The 9,471-nt window shown below is 39.8% G+C and overlaps 1 protein-coding gene across 1 annotated transcript in view; it reads left to right on the forward strand.

The window, feature by feature from the left end:
- Prelid2 (PRELI domain containing 2) overlaps nt 1–3,108 on the forward strand; it is an 82,473-nt gene extending 79,365 nt beyond the window's left edge. Inside the window, exon 7 of the mRNA XM_005380687.2 lies at nt 1,506–3,108. The gene's annotated coding sequence lies outside the window, so the exon portion shown is untranslated. The remainder of the gene's footprint in view (nt 1–1,505) is intronic.
- The last annotated feature ends 6,363 nt before the right edge of the window (nt 3,109–9,471 follow it).

Genomic DNA, 9,471 nt, shown 5'->3' on the forward strand with positions numbered 1-9,471 from the left:
AGTGAAATGCTGCATTAAAAGAATGGGGGTTCCATTGTTAGAGAGTAGAGGTTGGAAGGCTAATAGCATGTAAGCTAAATCCAGACTGCTGTGTGCTTCCATAAATACAGCTTTATTGGAATATAGCTATGTTTCTGATGATGTTTAAAGCAATAGCAGCAGAGTTGAATATTTTTGACAGAGACCTTACAGCCTTCAAAATAAATCTAAAATAGTAACTGTTTGATTGTTAAAGGAAAAGCCTATTGTCTCCTGGGTTAGGATTCTAAATTTGTTGTGGTGATCTCCCCTCCCCAGGACTTGGGAATCAAGCCAAGGCCTTACACATGCTAGGCACTGAACTTCCACTGAGCTGCATCCCCAACCCTTTTAATTTAATTTAATTTAATTTAATTTTTGAGGAAAAGTCTCACTGAGTTGCCCAGGCTGGTCTCAAACTTGAGGTCCTCTTACCTTAGCTCCCTGACAGGCATGGACCACCATGGTTGACATTTTGAAAGTGCAACATTTAATCACACCTTAACTCTGTTTTGAAGTTTATAGTTTGACAGTTTATCTCCCCTGCATTAATTCTAACATTATCACTTTGTGAAGATTTAGATGATGCTACTGTAAGGCATAAATGAGTATTTAAACAATAACAATGGAGCTAAAATATGAGCAACCGTGGTCACTAAAATTGCTCATAAAGTTCCAATGCACATATACAATGGAGTAGAAATGGGCATTTTGTTAGCACATAAAGTGGCATTCTGCTGTGGCATAATATAGGTGCTATTTACAATTTACTCAATATGCCAGCATTGGGACTTTGCAGTTTGCAATTTTTAAAAGGTATTTTGTGGAATTTGCCTAAATGTGTGTGAAGAAAGATTATTTAATATTTTATGTCCCAAGCCATCTCAAATTTGCATAATTTAAAGTCACACAGATTATGACTAGTTGGGATATGGTACCTATTATTGATGATAACTTCCTAGATTTTTCTGATCTGTATGTCTAAGTGGGCATTTGAAAATTAGAAAGCTTGGAAGGTGATTTTTGTCATGAGCCAAAATAGAGGCACATAAATTTCACTAACCAATATGCTTGTGGCATTGCTCCTGACACATCCATTTGATAGATTTTTGATTTCCTGTCATTTTTGAATAAAACAAATAGCCCTGACATCTGTTTGTTCTTGCCGCAGGCAGGCGAGAGACTGGGCTTGCCGAGGTTTGATAACATAGTGGAGTTTCTATCACACTGCAATGATTAAGACCTCAATTTTAACTATATCTTAAACTCCTCTCTGAACCAGTTCCTCTGGTAGTTGGACTTAATAAAGTGAGGTGCTTGCTTGGTTTGAAGATCATTAGGAGGTAGGAATGCAATTTCTTCAAGAATTATCCATAGTGATAAAATTCAAGTGACTCTCAGGAGTTGCTTTAGAAAAGAGAGCAAATAAGTATTGATTGGCAAGACTTGTTTATTAGGTGATAAAACCTGTTTGCTTTCTCTTGCAGGGGAGCTGTATCCATGTCTGCTTTTTTTTTCCTTTGTTTCTTCGAAAATCACCTCTTGGCTACAACATCGGCATGTTCCTGGAGTACAGGTTTGAGGATATAGTGTCAGCAGTCTAAAGAAGAGGACACTATCCTTCAAGACATCAAATGACACACTTACCTTGGAGCCTGTTCACACCGTGGGACTCATGGGAATGAGACCCTCTAGCTGGAGTTTTATGATGCAGTCTCTTTACGATTTTACAAATAAAGGGAAAATCCATGTAAGATGGTGCCAGTCCTCCTCGGGGTGTCCTTCTGGTCATCTGAGATGGTGTCAGAGCAGCGAAGGGCAGGATCAAGTTCTGCAGAAGTGTCCTGCTCACGTGTTATCAACATCACTGTTCATAGGATTCATGAGAAGATTCTGGAACAAGTAAAGTTGTTTACCCTGATATGTGCTTTTAGGGGACCGGGAACAGACAAGCTTGTGTCAGACCTGTGTTGAAACTAAGCCATATATTTAAGATTGTCAGAAATCAAGAATTTATTTCTATCCAGAGGTGATACACAAGTGCTATCCCTACAGCTTTTACCATGTGACACATCACCTGTGGCTTGATCCTCTGAAGAACAGGGAGTGGAGAGGAGAGGGCAGGCTCTTGCCATGGCTCCTTCTAGCTTGTTCCGTGATGTGCAGCAGATCACTCCACTGCCTTTTTAACTGGGAAAATTGGGATATTGGGCACAGATCTTTCTGCCGTGGCTTGTGACAACTAAACAAGATAGTTTAGTTTGCAGAATACGGGTTTGGAGTCAGGCAGACAGATACGCGTTTGAATCCAAGCACTGCCATGTACTATTCAGTGATCAGGAACATAATTTTAAATCTTTCTGAAGCTCATTTTTTAAAAAAATTATAAAATGTGATGGGATTAACTCTGTGCTTGCTGGTGCCTAGTGGAAGCCCAGTAAATAGATTGTTATGTGAAACTATTTTGAAGATACAGCTTTCAACTGTAAGGGAAGGTGGTGTTACTGTTCGAAAATTAGATGACAGTAGCTTGCATTTCCCGTGATGGGAAGCCAAAATATAAACACACTCTACCTAACAGAAAGCTTGAAGAGAGGTAATAATTTGGAATTCATTTTCTTAAGATAAAAATTGGGCCATTACTGGAAAGTCTTGGGGAAATTGTTCTTTTTAAATATTTGACAATTTTTCTACTTAATGCATCAATGAATTTCAAAGCAACTGTACTTTTTCTTACCAGGCTGCCACTGGGAGCCTTCTCTTATTTTATTTGAGCTATTTGTGCTGCCTGAGTTTTGTCTCTTGGGATAATATCCCTTTATTTCCTTAGTGTTTTATTCTTTAGTTGTGTTGGAGGGAAAAATGAATGGTAGAAATCAGAATATATTTTGACCTTCTTTTCCAGTTTGTAAATGCCATTTGGCAGGCTTTTGGAATAATAGCCTTCTCCCAAAGTAAGAGGTGATGTGAATTATGAGGTCAGAGGCAAGCACTTTGCATTTGGAGACTGATGTTGGAATAAACATAACCCTTCATACTTTAAAAAAATTTTTTTTATTTTAAAGTATAAAAAATTAAAATGATACAGAATTTCACAGCAGGATGATAGAAAATCAACAATGATTGTTATACTGTGTATTATTATCTTCGAAGTACTTGTTCAATATAGGCATGCAAGACTGATAAAAAAAGAAATAAGCATTAACTGCGCCTTTCAATAAACCAATAGAAGTTAGTAGTACCATTATCTTAGCTATCTTGTGTGTGTGTTTATATATATATACACAATATATATATATATATATATTTTTTTCCCCCTTCTTTCTTTCTTTTCTCCTTTCCCTCATCCCAGTTGTTCTTTCCTTTTGAGCAATTTTTTTCCCTTTCACTATATCTGTTGTACCTTTTGGATCTTATTTACTCTTCCAGTTTCTTTTCTTTTTCTTCTTTTTTTTTTTCTTTTTTTTGGTCTTTTTGAGATAGTGTCTCACTATGCAGTTCAGGCTGGTTTTGAACTCACTTTGTAGCCCAGGCTGGCTGTGAACTTGCAACAATCCTCCTGCCTCAGCCTCCCAAGTTCTGGGATTATAGGCATGTGCCACTATGCCTGGCTCTTTCAGTTTCTTACACTAGGGAGACAATACGATGTTTACACATGCAGGTCTGACTTATTTCACTTATGAGTATAGTCTCCAGTTGCATCCATTTACCTATAAAAGCCTCGAATTTATCTTTCTTTATAGCTGAGTAGTACTCCATTGTAAAAATATACCACATCTTTTTTTACCCATTCCTCAGTTTATGGGCATTTAGGTTGTTTCCAATGTTAAGCTATGACAAATTGTGCTGCCATAAACAGGGGTGCACATATATCGCTGTGGTATGATGTTTTCAAGTCTTCTGGAAAAATACCCAGAAGGAGAATAGCTGGGTCAAATGAGACCTCTAATCTTAGTTTTTTTGAGGAATCTCCAGACTGATTTTGACAGTGGTTTTACCAGTCTACACTCTCACCAACAGTGGAAAGGGTTCCTTTTTCTGTATAGCCTCACCAGTGTTTGTTGTTGGTTGATTTCTTGATAATCTCAGTGCTGTTCTAATTTGCATTTCTCGAATGACCAGTGATGGTGAACCTTTTTTTCATGTATTTATATGCCATTTGTATTTCTTCATCTGAGAAGTGTATATTCATGTCAGATGTGCATCTTTGGACTGTAACCCTTCATACTTAACAACTTGCATTCTCTCCAAGGGTCAGAGTTCTTAACAGTGCTGTCCATTAGGGAATATTCTACGCTATCCTGATCTCAGGGCTAAGAAATGAGAATCTCTGGGGATGGACCCCAGGTATCAGTATTTTTTAAAACTCTCCAGATGGCTTTAATGGGTAGTTCAGGGGGAGACTCTAAAACAAATTTCAGGTAATTGCGGCTATTATTTAATTTCTTCCTAACATTGCTGAGGTAGGAAAGGATCTTTCTAGTGGGATTTTTAAAAATCAGAAGTAGAGTGAGGCACAGAGGGGCCAAAGTTGTGCTTGATTCCTTGAAGCCCTGGTGGCCAAGGCAAATGCCTGCAGGGACAAGGTAGCTGGTTTAAAGGGTGAAGCAGTCCAGGGCCACTGCAGAGACCCCCAGGACTGCACGCCAGGCAGAAAGCGAGCAGCTGCTGTTCAGCTCCCGTGCTGTGTGGCTATGTGGCTGGTTTTTCTAGTTCTGTAATTTTCCATGAAAAGACAAACATTTTTAAAAAAGAAATCTCTTCATTTTATGTGTTGGCAACAAATTGGGAATTGTTTGAAACCTTCCACTGGCTACGCATGTTTGCCAGCCAATACGTTCAGCCTGTGCTTCTAAGGTGTTACGGGCAGGGCAATACATCCCAGCCAGCTTTTAATAGATTTGCATTTGTGTAATCTGGGCATAGCTCCATTTGGCTTTTCTTCCACAACTGCTTTTAGATGCATGCTCTTCCTCATTCCCAAGTAATCTGGACCTGCATCAAACCCTTTTCCTCAGTATTTTTACCCCTGCAGGCATTTATTGCATCCAGCTTCACTTATGTGGTTTAGAAATCCTACAGACCTTTTAGAATTAATTAGGGCATGCTAGTTTTTTTTGTTTGTTTGTTTGTTTTGTCAGGGTCCCACTATGCAGTTCAGACTGGCTATTGAAATTGCTTATGTGCCCAGGTTGGCCTCAAACTCATAATGATCCTCCTGCTTCTCCTGAGTGCTGGGATTACAAGCTTGCAACACTATACCCGGCAGCTTTTTAAAAATTCTGTGTATTTTGTAGATGTTATCTACAGTGTAGTATAAGAAATGTGGACATAGGAGGGCAGGTTACTGGGCACAGTAGGGATAAGAGTGGGCAGGGCTGATTCACAGACCTGGCGGGTCTCTTCCCTTCTGGGTTGCTGAGGCTTCACTTCAAAGGGAAGGTGTCCTGGGTGATTCTCAGAATGCCATGTTTACCAGGCATCCTTAGGGAGGGGTGCAAAAATGCAGGCCTTTATTTCCTTCCCCTGGAATTCTGACTTAGCAGTTTCACTTAGGGTACACGGTCTGCATTTTGAAAGAAGTTTTCTGGGCGATTTGGGTTTTCTGTTCCATCAACCACATTTTCAGAAACACTGATTTAGTGGAGGTATTTTTCATCTCCATGTCTCCTGTCATTTAAGAAGGTTTTACAGTCATGAGGGCTCACTCGTCAATATAGTTGATCACTGAAGACACAGTATAAAGCTGTTATGCAGAGAGATGTTGACTTAACTTATCCTTATCTGACTGAGATTCTTTTACCAGAAAGGGTGTTATCATTTCAATCATACATGGATTAAAAAGGTGCTGTATTCTTTTTATATGAATTATGTTGTGCATTTTAGAAGCCATATGTATGTAATCATTTTCTACTTAACAGACATTAGAGGGTGCATGGTGAGAAACGATTCAAGGTTATTTTAATTTGTATATGTTTTTTTCTTTATTTCAACCATTGACATGGAACTGTTTCTCAATTTAATATATATTTCCTACTTTTGCAAACAGAACCTACTGAAGATAATTAAATCTTTTCAGGATCATCATTTATGTTTAAATTCCTTTTTTTTGTGTATGTGTGTCTTTTTGAGACAAGATTTCACTATTCAGTTCAGGCCGGCCTTGAACTCTCTTTGTAGCCCAGGCTGGCCTTGAACTCACAGCAATCTTCCTGCCTCAGCCTGCCAAGTACTGGGATTACAGGCATGCACCACCACACCTAGCTATGTTTTTAATTCTTTCAGAATTTTTAATTCTTTGTTAAATCTCCTATACTGAATAACTCTAAATGTGTTTTCTCTGATTTCCTAAGTGGTGTTTAGAGATTTTCTTTCCCCTCGCTGTTATCTGTCATTTCTGTGTCTGCCTGTAAAAGCTTTCCTCTAATTTGTGATGAGGTTAGGAAATCATGTTACAGCACACTGTATGGCAAATAACAGTAAACACCATCTGAACGAGGCTTTGAGAGGCCTTTGTAGCATTAAAATGAACGAACTAGGTTGCATTCGTTTGTGACATTATTTCCGTGGTTCACGTACCTTCCTCTAACTTATTTCCTGATCTTCAACTGCAGCTATCAGATCTGTGACCTCAAGATAAGTAATGTGCAGCTAGAAATCATTTCTCTTGATATCTGAGCTGTTGTTTCTCTTCAGTTGTGTTGTTGTTTTTACGTGTACTCTTTGCTATAATGTGAAACAGAAGTAGATTAAAATACAAATGAAAATTTCTCAGGCCCGATTTTTGTACAAGATAAAGTGTTTTTAATTCAATGTTACTGTGATTTAGAGCTATACATTCATTGTATGCCTGTGAAATTCCATCCTGTAGCCGTCCTGAAATAAAGCTTTTACAACTAATATTTCTGTGTATTCTGGTTTCTGGGGGGCATCTCATTTTTCAGTGTAGCTTGTGTTGTTTGTAGCAATGGCCTTGGTGTGCTCCAGCTGTCCAAGTGAGAATGTTCAGCACACCTCATGATGTTAGTTTCCTCCTTCCATAGGGTGAGCGGATGAAGTTTCTCCCAGAAGTGAGCAGAGGCCATCGTGGTTGGGTGTCCTGTGTGGACCATGTCCTGATGGGTCAGAGGACTGGGGTCCACTGCAGAAGTGTGCACAGACAACAGTGTGAAACTAGGTGGTCCCAAAGAGGAGGTGAGAGTCAGAGTGGCTTCTTGTTGACCTGTGAGCCTCAGCTGTGCTTTCTGTATTTTGTTTCTGGGCCACTCACCTTTGTCCTTTTGTTTGTCTCCTTTTTACTCAGATGTATTTGAATGGATTTCTGTGCCTTGCTGCCAAAATGCCTTGTCCACGCCCTCTTCACACTGCCTTTGCTAGAGCTAGTCTGTGGGGATGACTTATGTTTAGGAGTAAAGTCCTTAGTTTAACCAGCGTTTATTAAGTGCCTGCTGTGTGCAAGAGAAAAGTAGAGTTTGTTTGTTTGTTTTTCTTACTTGATCCAGTCAGTCACTAGAAGGCTTACACCATCTTTGTACTGACGGATAGTAGTAGGTACCCTCGGGGGTAAGGCCAGATACACCTACTCCTTGAGTCAAACAAATGATAATTACTTGCTAAGGTGCAGGAAGAAGGTTAGCATAGGGTACACAATGAAGACACTAGCACAAAAATGTATAGGTCAGTGGTTCCAAAGCGCATCGGCAGGTGCACGGTTGTGAGTGATGAAAGTCTGAATAAGTGAGGGGCGTGTCGTTCCTTCTGGAAGGTAACAGCTTCTCAGTTGGCCGGCTTTCATAGTCAGAAAGCTGGAACAAGGTTACCTGAGACCATTTCATCTGAGCCAAGTAGGGACTTCACAATGTATAGTGATTGCAGGGTACAGAACACTTAGGTGTGAACTTTTTACCTTCAGACCCTTTGACCATTATGTCTGGTCTGAGTACACCCCTGAATTTATGGCTATAACATCAGTTCAGTGTCTCTCTGATATTCCTGTGGGTACAGGATGGCACATTAGCTGCTGTGGAATCATCCTATAAACCCCAGGACCTTAGCACATGCCTTGGAGAGGCTAAGGCAGGTAGCGAGAGAAAGTCCAAAGAATGATGAGTGCAGTGTGATGAGGACACAGAATAGAAGTTAACTTACAGAAACTTGTAGAAATTTAAAGTGCAGCATTTCTTAAATACCTTAGCTGCCCTTTGGAGCCATCTGGGGAGCTTTAAGAAGTGCTGATGCCCGGTCCCATTCCTAGAGATTCCTTTCGGTTTATTGGTCTTGGTGGCAATCCTCATGTCAAGATTGCATGAAACTCCCCAGATGGCTTTAATCCATGGGCAGTGATTCCCACAAGCTTCAGTGTAATGTTCTTCTATCAGTGGTAACCTGCTGAAACCAGATGGGGGAGGAAACTTGAGCTAGAGACCTCTCCTTTTTAGTGTTCTGCCTTTGGTCCCGCAGAAAGTTATAATTCACTGTCCATAAAGAAAGTTTCAATGTCTCATCTTCAGTATTACTAGGAGAGGAGAGGTTCAAAAATATTCCACCATAGGTGCCTATTTTGTTGTAACCAAAAAGTTGAGTTGCATTTGTTGGAAGAGGATCCCATGCAGAGAAAGGGTCTCAGAAGAATTCCAGACCCTTGCTTGTCTCGAAGGGTTAACCTGAGTAGCTGAGTGGCTGGGCTTTAAGATGTAGCTCTTTGAGCTACAGACAGTCACACTGTGCAAGAGGTGGCCGAGTGAAATAGCAGCCATCGTCCTGTTAAATTAAACTCCGTGGGGCTATTCTCCAGCACTCTCAGAGAAGGTTAGGGCCATTTTGTGCCTGCCATCTGTTAGGTTGCTGATGGAGTCATTCCTTTTTTGTTTCAGTGCCAGCCTGAACTTTTAGATCCGATGACAAAGGAGAAAATGCTAATTGTTCAATTGTGTGTTTTTGTTTCCCTAAATTCAAAAGTTTATCGATTGTTCCAAGTTTAAAATTACCACATTGCCAACTCCTTCAGAGATTTAGGAGAACTTATTTTCTAGACTGAAGCCCCCTCTGTCATTTGTTTTGGCTTAAGGATGTGGTCGTTGGTTTCATAGTTTGAAAGCAGAATTGATTTTCTCAATCAGTTCCAAAAGAAAAAACAAAATCTGGTCTTTAAGATAGGAGCTTTAGGAAAAAAAAAAATACAGAATCATTATGCTTATAATTCCAGGTCATTTAGAAAGTTGTAAATCAAACTATGACGCCTTTGGTTCTCAAAACATGCTTCTGAATTGTGATTTTCCTACCAACATCAAAAACCCTTGTAATGAGAGACAGAAAAAGAAGAATTCAATATGAATGGATGACTCCAGCGTGCAGTTATTGTAATGGAAATGGCATCCGGGAAAAGTAAAAGAAAACAAGAACAGGGAAAACCCTGTGAAAGCCATACCTGTCACTGGTTAGATTAGAGTGACT

The sequence above is a fragment of the Chinchilla lanigera genome, unplaced genomic scaffold (assembly GCF_000276665.1).
Source record: "Chinchilla lanigera isolate Chin_1 unplaced genomic scaffold, ChiLan1.0 scaffold00014, whole genome shotgun sequence".
Classification (NCBI taxonomy): domain Eukaryota; kingdom Metazoa; phylum Chordata; class Mammalia; order Rodentia; family Chinchillidae; genus Chinchilla; species Chinchilla lanigera.